The sequence below is a fragment of the Sorex araneus genome, chromosome 6 (genome assembly GCF_027595985.1).
Source record: "Sorex araneus isolate mSorAra2 chromosome 6, mSorAra2.pri, whole genome shotgun sequence".
NCBI lineage: Eukaryota > Metazoa > Chordata > Mammalia > Eulipotyphla > Soricidae > Sorex > Sorex araneus.
In genome coordinates this window covers 129,694,959-129,704,873 of record NC_073307.1, presented here as the reverse complement: position 1 = coordinate 129,704,873, position 9,915 = coordinate 129,694,959, and the positions used below count along the sequence as shown (strand labels likewise).

At 41.5% G+C, this 9,915-nt stretch overlaps 1 pseudogene; it reads right to left on the bottom strand.

Moving 5' to 3' along the window:
- Positions 1-9,151: 9,151 nt before the first annotated feature.
- Positions 9,152-9,648, bottom strand: LOC101539063 (proteasome subunit beta type-3-like; annotated as a pseudogene).
- Between the last annotated feature and the right edge of the window lie 267 nt (positions 9,649-9,915).

Below are 9,915 nucleotides of genomic sequence, written 5' to 3'. Positions count from 1 at the left end.
TAGTCAGGCCCAATGAGTGTTGTTCAGTAGACTGGGAAATAGTATAATTACAACTACAAACCTGACATCGCATAAAAATTCTGGATATAGACACCAGAACTTGATAAACATTGGAACTTGACATAAAAAGAAGTGTATTTTCACAGTATGTGATGGTCAAGCCAAAACTTTTGTACCGATATGCACATTGGGTATGAGAAATTGCAAGAATGAAACCTTCATTGTTTAGAAAATCTGCCTGGGGGAAGAAGTGACTGGTCAATGTTGACTCACCAGCAGTGTCATACTGATAGCCTGGATTCTCTGATATGATGAAATCCTATGAGAAGACATCTTTGTAATGTTGTAATCCCACCTTTGTAACATTCTTCCCCAAATCCAAAATTCCACTCTAAGTGTGAGAAAACAACTGACTTAAATTCCACAAAATATCTGACCATTTTGAACCATAAGTTTATAAAAGACAGAAATAAAACAAGCAGGAACAAAACAACTGGAGAGGCTGAGAGAGAGAGAGAGAGAGAGAGGGGGGGGGGAGACAGAACAGAGACAGAGAAAGAGAAAAAGAGAAAGACAAAGAAACTTTTTGTTGTTTAAATCCCAGTGGCGGAAGACAGAACATGATTATCCAAATAAGCAAATTTTCTGCAGTGTCCAAAAATAGTGCTATGAAAAAAAGAGGGAAAAAAATTTAAAAGCAAGGAACAGGTTGCAGTTTTCAATGAAATTTAAAGGATTTTAAAAAAGTGACATTGCAGCAAAGCTTAAAGGAGATAAGGTGCCCCACACCTCCATGTTTATGCATATATATGAGTAGTCTCTTGTCATTTAGAGAGAAAAACCCAGGGCCAGGACACAATCAGTAGGACTAGGCTAGGGCAGACAAATAGAACATGAGAACAAGAAAGGGGCAGTATTCTCATTGGTCACTATAGGAACTTTGTTTCCTTACTTTGAGTGTAAATGAAAGCCACAAAAGGATTTTGAGAAGAGGTGTGACTGTATAGAACCTAGGTTCTATAAGCGATACACTGGCTTGAACAAGAATAGAAAGTACGGGGGTATGGTACCGCCAACAGGTCAACCTATACCTGTGGGGTGAGTGCATCAGAAACCTGATGGTGCCTTCAGGCTTCCTGACACCCCAAAACTGCCACTGTGCCTTTGGCCAGACCCCAACAATTTGAGAAAGTTTACCAAGAAATTAAGTGATCAAAAGTTAGGTATGAGGGAGCCATGCCCACAAATCACCTCCAGCTCAGCTATACAAGCTCATTTATTGGCCTGATTTCAGAGACCCATAGATAAATCTCAAAAGAGATCAAAAGCCACAGTTAATCTCAGAACCACACATGGCTAAACAGACTGGAGTAAATCGGAAAGGAGCAGGTTGACCTGTGCCTGTCCAAGCAGAGCCCCCAGCAGCCCCTTGCTTCCACAGTCTAAAATTATTGCCATACCCCTGGCCTGACTCCACTGTCTCAGGATGGACCTCACCAAGATATAATCTGCTGAAAATTCGGGTATTCGGGTTTCGTGACTGAAATCTCCAGGCTTTCACAGAGTTGGGGTGGGCTACCTCCCCCCACTTCCCAATACACATGGAAGCACTGGCAGTCACCCCCATGAACTAACTCCAGACCCATCCTGTAAACTCTATCACTGGCCTTGCTTCAGAGACCCATGAAGAAATCTCAAAAAAGATCAAAAGCCAGAGACACAGCAGTGAGTCCCACAAGACACCACAGAGCCGAAAATCTCTCCGGGCCCCATACTGAGCCAATTTCACTGGGGCACCCCAGATGGAGCACTTGCAGTCTCCCCGCCTCCTCCAGATGGAATCCTGGCAAGCAAGAGCTTCCACAAGACCAGGTATGCGGGTTCCAGGACTAAGGCGCCGGGCTGTCCCTCCCTGGCTCCCTGCCCGCTAGTTGGCCCGGCTGTCACCCCCACAATGTGCCTCCAGGTGCCGTCTTAGCGCACCAATAGCCCTGGTCCAGCCCAGCTGAATCCCAAAATAGATTAGTGCCCTACTGAAATGTCTCTGGAACCCAACCACCTACAATCTAGGATTCCAGAAGCACACCGCTGTGGCACCCATGATATTCAAAATGAGCAAGGGACAATAAATTATCTAGCATCTGCCCCTGGCAGGCAGGCTTGAATGGTGGTGGGAAAATTCAAGGAAAATATAATGCCCAAAAGTAGAGAAAGAGTATCAGGGAAATTGTCTGCCATAAAGGCAGAGTGAGAACTGGGATGGGGGGAGGGGATAGTGGGGACATTGTTGGTGCAAAGTTTGCACTGGTGGAGGGATGGGTATTCGATCATTGTATGGCTGAATCTCAAACATGAAAGCTTTGTAACTATCTCACAGTGATTCAATAAAAAAAAAGAAAAGAAAAGCCAGAAAATTGAGGCCAGAGAAATTGTGCATAGGGTAAGACACTTGTCTTGCATGAAACTGATGAAGGTTCCACCTTAGAACCACATTTATGGTCTCCTAAGCACCACCAGGAGTGATCTTTAAGCAGCACAGAGCCAAGTGTAAGTTCTCAGCACCACTGAATGTGGCCCAAATTTCCCTATCCCCCCCAAACCCCAAAAATGTTAAAAAAGAGAGAAAAGGTAATAAGAGAAAAGGGAAAGAAAGGAAAGAAAAAGAAAAGAAGAGAAAGGAAAAGAAAAGAAAGGAAAAGAAGAAAAAGAAAAGAAAAGAAGAGAAAAGAAAAGAAAGGAAAAGAAAAGAAAAGAAAAGAAAAGAAAAAAAAGAAAAGAAAAGAAAAGAAAAGAAAAGAAAAGAAAAGAAAAGAAAAGAAAGGAAAGGAAAGGAGAAGGAAAATAAAAATAAAAAAGATCCAGGAAATAAATTGGGTTTGTACACATAAATGTCCTCTGCTTTCTAGATTCTTTTACTATAATTCCTAACATTATCATGCTTACTATAATTCCTAACATTAACATGCTATGGAGAGCAATATCCAATTAACTGTTAAAGATGAGTTTAGGGGGCCTGGAGTGATAATATAGTGGGTAAGGCTCTTGCACATGACAGACCTAGAGCTCAATCCCTAACATCTCTAATGGTCCCCACTATGCCAGGAGTGCTCCCTGAGCACAGAGCCAGGAGCAAACCCTGAGTACCACCAGGTGTGACCCATAAAGCAAACAAATGAAATAAATGAGTTTAGGAAGTACAAACTTATTTTTCTCCAAACTGGCCTTTAGAGAAGACTGTTCTATAGAATTATGTGTAACTTGAATTATCTAACAGCCATATTTCAAAGTGTTTTTAAAAGGTGACATTTATTTCAATAATACATTTTACCCAACTTATGAATAGCACAGCGGGTAGGGCTTGCATGTGGAAGACCCAGGTTCGATTTCTTCATCCCTCTCAGAGAGCCCGGCAAACTACTGAGAGTATCCCGCCCACGTGGCAGAGCCTGGCAAGCTCCCCGTGGTATGTTTGATATGCCAAAAACAGTAACAAGTCTCACAATGGAGATGTTACTGGTGCCCACTCGAGCAAATCAATGAACAAAGGGAAAACAGTGCTACAGTGCTACATGCTCAAAATCATATCTGAAATATTATTTGATTTACATAAATACAAATACTAAGGAAATAAAATACACTTCCAGCACATATGAAAATTATCCCCATTTTAGGTGACGACTAAGTACACTGAATAGCAAGATCCTTAGAGCCTCAGATATAAATATTCCTGTATTTCTCTAAATATGCTCACTTTGCACTCAACTGTTTTGTACATCTGGTACTAACAATTTGTAGAACTTTGTGACTTTGGAATTTGATATTACCTGGTAAAGGGGGAGGGGGCAAAAGTACATTAAGTTGTGTCCTCACCTGTGATTTGTCGTCTTTGCAGAGTCATTGTAAACAGAAAAACATTTTGCTAAAGTTTAATTCTGGGCTGTGCCTTTGGATCACACACACACCATTTAGGACACTAAATACTTGAAGAGGAAAAAGATACTTGAAGAACAAAAAGCCTTTCTGGGACAAGGGTGAGGAGATTGTTCCAGGGGACAAGCCCCAGGAAGATTGTGTCATGCCAACACAGAATAAGCAGATCTTTATTTGAACCAGGTTTTCTCTAGTTGCTACTGTCAGGATAATTTATGGGCTAAGATTTGGTTCATTTTTCACCAGAACAATTTATTTTCAGGCCCCAGCAAGAGTCTCCATATTGCCTGTCAATGGTTATTGGTCCCGGCTGGGGAAAGTTTCATCAGTGAATGCAACCAATAAGGCAATAACTTGGATGAAATTTAGCAGATGTGTACACTAGGAAGCATGCAGTCAAGGGCTAGGGGCGGGTGGTGGTAGGAAGGAGTGGGGAGAGAATTACCGAGAGGCATCTCTCTGTGGCTTTCAAAATTCCTTTTACTTTCTCCTAAAGTCAAATTCAGACTATAACAAAAGTACAGTGCATACTTCTAGAATGCCAAATACTCCTAGAATACTCCTAGATGTCAAATTAATAGTAGGGAAATTGAAGGTAGTAAGGGGAAAATGAAGGATACAGGCAAGCAATTTACTTTTGAACCACCCCTTTGTTGAGAACATAAATGATACAAACAACACATTTTATTGTTCTCTAACCCATAGTAAGCAATCCAAGCCCTTGTACCTTTAATTCTGTATTTTTACTGAAATGGGACTAACAAGCATCAAATACCAGTAGGCCTAGAAAATACAAGTTTTTGTTGAGTTTTTGGGTACCTACCAGAAAAAATAATTGTTATTCTTTTCTTGGCCCACAATAGTCCCAAGCTTAATTCAAATTGATATAGGTATGAAACACTATTGAGTGAGGAGAGTTTTCTTCAGTTTGGATTGGTGATAAAGCTCTGAATGAAGAACCTCATACCAAGCTCTGAATATTAAAGTCCTAGGTGATATTTCAGTATAGTTTTATGAGTCAAAACAAGATTATTTTAGAATTCATCTAAACTAGATGATCTGACAGATCATGCTTGTTATGTGGAATTAAGCAGTGAAGTTTCCCAACATTACATCTTTGTCCAAGGACTACAATAAACACAGTCAGTTCCATAATTTTTCAAGTATTATATTGGGTACTTTTATTCTCTCTAGGTACTCTAGGCCCACTGTAAATATGCAGAATGATTCATATTTTCATCAGTGAAGGTCATCAAATTCCAGGAAGTCCAGGATATTCTGGGAAGCTGAAGAAAGAACCCATCATTTTCAATAGCAGCATTGATACCCAGACACTCCCAAAATTGTGTAGGGGGAAGAATTCTCTTCTGAACTGTTTCTTCTCTACCTATTTCCCCTCTTTCTAAAGTAGTGAGCAGTGGGCTGGAGTGATAGCACAGTGGGTAGGGTGTTTGCCTTGCACGAGACCGACCCAGGTTCAGTTTTCAGCATCCCATTTGGTCCCCCAAGCACCACCAGGATTAATTCCTGAGTGCAGAGCCAGGATTAACTGTGCATCACTGGGTGTGACCCCCCCACACAAAACCCCCAAAAAAGTAGTGAGCAACAAATCATCTTCAATCTTAAATTTGATCACAACATCCTAGGTTTTATGGAATCACTTGCTCTATCTGTAGTCTCCCTTATTTCACTGTATTAACAGCCTCATTCTTCCAGTTGCTTAGGCAACCTAGAGTTGTCCTTAATTCCATATTCTTTCAAAGAGAAACATCCAATCCATCAACTCTTTACACAAATCCCATTTTCTCTACCTTGCAATATATCCAGAATGAATCTACTTCTCTCAGAGTTCACTGGTTCCAGACACCATTGCCTGAATTAATACAATAGCTTTTAATGATATCCTCACCATGTTTACCCTAATCTTAATACCTGATTCTAATAGAGAAGTCAAAGTGATCTTTTTAACCTCTAAATTAGATCAATCCTTCTTGCCCCAAAGATCCTACAAGGCTCCCCCTTGACCAGGCAACAAAAAGACTTAATGAAGGCCTGCAGGGACATGTGTGGTCTGGTTCTTTAACCTTTCTGGCACCATCAACTATATTATACCTATTTCTCTACTTAGTACACTTAGTACAATCTGGTCTTAGGACTCTTGTATGGGTTCTCTCTGATTGCATTGATCTCTTTTCAGATAGTCACATGATCATTTGTACTCATGTTGCTTTCTCAAATATTAACTTCTTATCTAGGCCTACCCGGAAAACCTTACTTACAAGTGTAACCTCACCTTGACTCCCATCCACTTCATCACTGTTTGCTCTTTTCTCCTTAGCACTTACTGATTTTTAGAATATCAGGGCAATTGATATTTGTTGCTTCTTGCCTATTCTTCTCACTAGAACACAAGCTCCAATTAGACAAAGATTTGTGGGTGTGACATTTTTCTTTGGTCAAATTAGATCTCGGTTATGTTCTAACATCCTAATAGAAAGGTTAAAAGGCTGGATTCCAGAAGACTCAATTCAATTGTATCACACCCTGCCTGAAACTTTCCAGTCACTTCGGGTCACCCTGTAAGTACATCCAACGTCTTATCAGTTACAAAGAAAGAATTTAATCTGGCTCCTGACTTTATCTTTCTTTTCTTCACATGCTATTTCACCCATGTTTGTTGTCTCATGAGGACTTTTGAATCACTCTCTTACTCTGCCTCCCCCATGCTCCATCCCATATCTGGCAGCCCTGTCTTCTTTATTTTTGTTTTGGGAGTCACACTTGGCAGTGCTCAGGGGCTACTCCCAGCTCTGTGCTCACAGGTGGCTCTTAGCTTACATGCAATGCTAAGTAAGGACCAAAATTTGGCCTCCAGGTAAGGGCCAAAATTGGCCTTCTCAATATTAAGCATGCACTTCAAATCACAGAACTATCTCTCCGTGCTAGAACTATCTTCTAGTGAGTTCACTGTCCACCGTCCATATCCATCTGGACACCTTACCTAAAAATGGAGTCTTGCCATCCCCACCCCAATCTTTTTTTAAATTAAATCACTGTGAGGACAGTTACAAAGCTTTCCAGTTTAAGTCTCAGTCATACAATGATCAAGCACCCATACCTTCACCAGTGCACATTTTTTACCACCAAGAACCCCCCTTCCACTCCTTCACCCTGCCTATGTGGCAAATGATTTTCACTTTCTCTCTCCACTTTGATCGCATTCAATATTTTGAGAAGAGACCCACCATTATTATTTGAAGTTTTCCCCAACAATCAGACCTGCCGAAAATGCATCATTAGATAATATCATCAATAGAAAAAAATTGTTTTCTATTGCTGATTATGAAGAGCATATGATGCTCATATGGATTTCTGACATTTTAGTAATAAGTCTGGAGGGATTTCTGCCAAAAGCTGCTGGGTTCCCAGATTGGTTTGTGTGTCTCTGGGATCATGACTGTTCAAGAGCCAGAGGAGTCATTTGTGGGTGGCAACTCAGGGCCTTGTCAGGGTGGGGATAGAGGCTGGTTCCCCCACCTCCTGAGGTCCCTCGTGTCATGTCACTGCAGTCTCATATCTGGCTATCCAATAGGCTCTGAAAAGGTGGCAGCCACTTCACTGCCAGGGAGAAAAGGCAGAAGGGACAAACACCTTTCCCTATCTGGGGTGGCACGGCACCATAGTTTAATGCTCAGTCCAGATGCATTTCTGCCAAAAGCTGCTGGGTTCCGAGATTGGTCTGTGAGCGTCTGGATCATGGCACTTCAGGACCCAGGAGCCGTTAGTGGGTTAGTGGGTGGCAACTCAGGGCCCTGTTGGGGCAGGGAGAGACCCACCTCAGTCTTATGCTCAATTCCTTCACCAAAACTTGCCTTCTTTATAACACTAACATGATTGTCTGATGAAATTCAAATTATTTACCTGTTAGTAGTGTTGGTTTAAATTGGAAAGTGGAGATTTTATTCATCAAATTCCATCCTCTCATGCACAGAAGATAATTTCTTATCTCCTTCTATTTGTGAGTCAAAATAAAACAAAAAAAGTCGGGTGTGTTTGCAGTGACATGCTATCAGTGTTGAGCTTAACTTGAAGTATGGCTGGTGAGTACCACAAGTTCCTGATATACTCTACTCACTCTCACTGTCCACAGGTGTAAAGTCATCTAGAATAAGGGGTTTTGTCTATATATAATGCTCTAGTCTTACTGCATAATACATGCTTGGTGTTTACTGGTATACAGAAAATATATTTGACAACGTTATTTAAATTTCTTAACCTTTATTTCTCTCTTTTCTTACCTATAAAAGGCAGATAATATATCTGAGGTATCTTGTAAAATTGTTGTTCTTGTAAGGCTTATATAAAACAAGAGAACAGAAAAAGACCAAAATAAACTATAAACTCTTAAGATTCAACTTTAATCTTGGGAAGGTTCTTCTAAGACTCATTTAAAAAATAATAACCTGGAAAAAACCCGAGTGCCCGAGAACAGATGACTGGTTAAAGAAACTTTTGTACATCTATACAATGGAATACTATGCAGCTGTAAGAAAAGATGAAGTCATGAATTTTGCATATAAGTGGATCAACGTGGAAAGTATCATGCTAAGTGAAATGAGTCAGAAAGAGAAAGACAGACATAGAAAGATTGCACTCATCTGTGGAATATAAAATAACAGAGTAGGAGACTAACACCCAAGAATAGTAGAAATAAGCACCAGGAGGTTGGCTCCATGGCTTGGAAGAAGCTGGCCTCACATGCTGGGGGAAAAGGCAGTTCAGACAGAGAAGGAAACACCAAGTAACCTCTGGTTGGAAGACCCTCTCGGGAGGGGAGATGCGCGCTGAAAGTAGACTATAGATTGAACACGATGGCCACTCAATACCCCTATTACAGACAACAACAGACAAAAAGAGAGAGAGATCAAAAGGGAATGCACTGCCACAGAGACGGGGGAGGGGAAGAGGGGGGATGGGACTGGGAGGTGGGAGGGATACGGGGTTCATTGGTGATGGAGAATGGACACTGGTAGATGGAGGGGTGCTTAAACATTCTATGAGGGAAACACAAGTATGAAAATGTGTAAATCTGTTACTGTACCCCCATGGTGATTCACTAATTAAAAAAAAGAAATTAAAATTTGTAGTAAATAATATTCCATAAAAATAAAATTTAAATAATAAAATAAATACATGAATGCAGAAAAAAATAATAATAGTTTTACTTGAATAGGTGCTCTGGATCCATGTCCGGCTCCCAGAGCAACTCACACATCCCATACATTTGTTCGGAGCAGGTACCACTGACCACAAAGTCATCAGTCACCATAGAGCAGCCGATGAGGTTGAGAGAGCAGATGAAGGCCTGAAAGGTCTTCAGGTCCAGCCCAGTGATGACAGGCTCATGTAGTAGGGACCAAACCGCTTCTCGTACAGGAGGATGGTCACCATGCTCGTGAGGGTGTAAGGCTTGATCTGCCATCCTTCCTTCAGCTCATACAGATTTAGTCGGAACTTGAGGTGCTGGGCAATGGTCTGGACGTCGGTGGCAAGCCTGGCCAGGCCGATGTAAAGCCAGTCACCCACAGGAAAGATCTTCTGGAAGTCTGTAGTCAGCATCTGGGCCCTGATCCCGAAATGCCTGTCGGCAGCGATGGTCACATAGATCTTGCCCTTCATGGCCATGATGGACTCTCCATTGTAGGACATAATAGACATGCTTGCAGTGTATTGGGACCCACAACCATCGCAATTACTACCAAGCAGCTCAGACCTGCACTTCATGTAATGTGATTCAGAGATGACCACTGGACTAGAGCTGTTACTGACTAGATTCCACGGGACGTCAAAAGACTGCATGGCCGCCCACCACTGAGATGGTTAGACTTCTTCGTCAAAACCCTGAATGAACGGTTTGAGGCTCTTCCTGTTCCTGGAGTGAGCAGATATCACTTGGCTACACTAGCATGTGACAGGGATGAATGA